Genomic DNA, 3,241 nt, shown 5'->3' on the forward strand with positions numbered 1-3,241 from the left:
TGTTCATGCAGATGAGGACTGTTTCATTTGGCTGTTTACGGCACTTGTTTCAGTGCAGGGATGTTTCTCCAAATGTTATTCTGAGGTAGGTAACACTATTGTTGAGATGTTCAAAGAGCTGGGCCTCTGGTTTCAGGGTCTGTTGCAGCCTTTGGAAGCCTGTGCTGCACAAAGAAATGGGGTGAAAAAATCACCCCATTGCAGGGGGGGCATTTATTTAAAACCAGTTGTGAGTTTAATTAAAAAAAAAACGGAAATAAACCTTTGTTAAACTTACAGGGCAGGAATAAGGAGGAGACTTCATGAATTCGAATTCCCACACAGGTAGGACAATGTGATGTTAAAAGTTTGTAATTTAATGTTGTCCTCTGAGAACAGCTGGAGATGCATAAGGTGATCTGTTAGCTGAGCAACTGCCATGGTAGCAAAGCAGCATCGTAATTCTGTTTTCTCCCATACATAATCTTCTGATAGAACTGACAGAAAACCGTGACCAACAGTAGAACCATTTTCACTGTTACAAGCCTGTGTTCTGCTACTGGGGAACCACAGCAGTGGGAAGCCTTTGTGTCTTCACATGTGAGGGAAAGGAGCTGAACCTGTGCCGGAAGGACTGTGGGAGCACCCCTCTCCTCCCCCTTCGAGGATACTTGTTACACTAATACTTGAACGTGTGCCTTATGGTATTTGATCTGACTAGGTATCATGTTTTATATACTGGGTTTGAGCATGGGGGGGTTGTGTTTGGGTTTTCTTTTTTTTGATTCAGTGCAAAGTACATGTGTGCGGAGTTAATTTAATTCCCAGTACAATGAATTTTTTTTTTTTTTTATATTAAAGAGAAAAAAAACAGTTAAATGAGCTGTTTCTGTGCAGTCCTTTTCCTAAGTGATCCAACTGATTGTCAAACCCTGAGTTAGAAGTTGACATGCAGTCAGCCTTGAGCCTGTTGTTTCTAACTTCTCTATTTCTTAGGGCCTGCAAGAAAGCTGGGAAGGGACTGTTCACAAAGGCTTGTAGTGATAGGATGAGGGACAATGAGTATAAACTGGAGAGGGGCAGATTTAGGCTAAACATAAGGAAGAATCTCTTCACCATGAGAGTGGTGAGGCCCTGGCACAGGTTGCCCAGGGAAGCGGTGGCTGCCCCATCCCTGGAGGTGTTCAAGGCCAGGTTGGATGGGGCCTTGGGCAGCCTGATCCAGTCGGAGGTGTCTCTGTCCATGGCAGGGGGCGTGGAACTGAGTGGTCTTTAAGGTCTCTTCCAACCCAAACTATTCTATGATTCTCCCCTCCAGGTCAGACCCTGGAGCTGTGTGCAGTTTTGGGCACCACAGTATAAAAAGGATACTGAGCTTCTGGAGAACATCCAGAGGAGACCATACAGCTGGTGGAGAGTCTAGTGGGGAAGCCATCTGAGGAGCAGCTTGGTCTGCTCAGCCTGGAGAAGACCGAGGGAAGACCTTACAGCAGTTTACTGATTCCTCACAAGGCAATGAGGAGAAGCACAAGCTGATCTCCTGTATGGTGACTAATGACAGGACCTGAGGGAATGGCAGGAAGAAGCACCAGGGGAGGGTTAGGTTGGACATTAGGACAAGGTTCTTCACTCAGAGGGTGGTGGAGCCCTGGAACAGCTCTGCAGGGAAGCAGCTGTGGACCCAAGCCTGACAGTATGCCAGAAATGTTTGGTCAATGCCCTCAGACCCATGGTGTGAACATCGGGGTTTTCCTCTGCAGGGCCAGGAGCTGGACTTGATGATCCTTGTGAGTCCCTTCCAGCTCAGGGCCTTCTGTGATTCTGTGTCCCACAAATTACAGTCAATTCTGAGGGTGAAAGTCATATCTAAGGTATGGGTGTGCATTCATATGCCTTCTCAGGTAGCAAATCTGCAAGTGTATGTTCTTAGCACTAAAGTCTACTTCCCAGACAAAAACCAGGCAGTGGCAGAAACTTGGGAGCCTGAAAATAGAGGCGTGGAGCAGGCCTCGGCAATCAGAATCCATCCCCAGTCTGAGCTATATTCCCCAAACAGAAAGCGGTACTTGCATAGTTTGTTGATAACCTCTAATGGGGAGATCCACAGCTTCCCCAGCGTTCTGCTGTTAAGCCAGTCTTTACTGTGAGCATTCATTACAGAAAGGACAGGCCTCTTTAATATTAATAAGTATTTATAGATCAAACCAGCTCCTGCTCTGACTCCAGGCACATGAAAAATAACTGCTTGTGCTCCAGCTTCTAACATTGTTATGTGGCAAATGACAGGGCTTAACCAACTCGTCTTCCTTATTCAGTGACCAAAGGCAGCCTCATGGCACTAACGACACAGGACAGCCCAACACTCTCATCAGTCTCTGTCTCACCCGTTACATAATAAATACAGCACTGCTGGTATCATTGGTTTTGCACCAGCGTAACGGTTAATATGGCCCAGAACTGGGGGGGCATTTGCAGTGATACACTAATTCTCTTCAATCCATGCTCCTGTACTAGTCTAACTTCTGCTATCTGGCTAGTTAGCCAATTATTCACCAAACTGCTTTTCTCTTCCCCGACACTTGCTGAAGTTTTGAAGGCAATTTTCCAAGTTTGCGAAGGTAGTTTTGTAGTTTGTGTTCTCTTGGCTAAAACCTAAACAGAGTATTCAGTCCTCGTCCGTTAATACCAGTTGTTAAATTCTGAACACTAAGGCTCACTTGAAAGAGCTCCTTGATGGCAAATTACATACCATGCAATTGTGGCTGCAGAGCTGCAGACCCTTTCTAGTTGCTGCCCCAAGAGCCAAGCTCCTCCAAAGCAGCATGTGCATCTCCAGTTTTATGCTGCCCAAAACTATGCGCTGTTTTAAAATCTCTGTCTGAATGTGAAGTGGCTGCTGGGGCCAAAGTCAAATTTTTAAAACCCCTGCTCTGAACTACGATGTATCCCTATCAAAAAAGTCACCTTAAAGCTCAGGTTACAGCTTTTACCGCTGTACTGCAACCAAATAAATGAATCTGGACTGGCATTAATGGCTCTTGACAAACTCCACGCTGCAGCCTCTTCTCAGCTCTGAGATGTTTAAAGCAAGCAGATGGCAATAATCGAGGTGCAGTCCCCAAAGCTCAGCTATGCCAGGCACTCCTCAGGCAGCTCCGTCCCTTGGTCACCAGGCAGCTGAGACTCTCATTTTCCTCCAGGTCTTCCAAGGAAAGAGCTGTTTTCTGACCTAGATGTTCAAGCCCCGAGCACAAGCACCAGG

This window comes from Cuculus canorus, chromosome 3, assembly GCF_017976375.1.
Source record: "Cuculus canorus isolate bCucCan1 chromosome 3, bCucCan1.pri, whole genome shotgun sequence".
NCBI classification, from domain to species: Eukaryota; Metazoa; Chordata; class Aves; order Cuculiformes; family Cuculidae; genus Cuculus; species Cuculus canorus.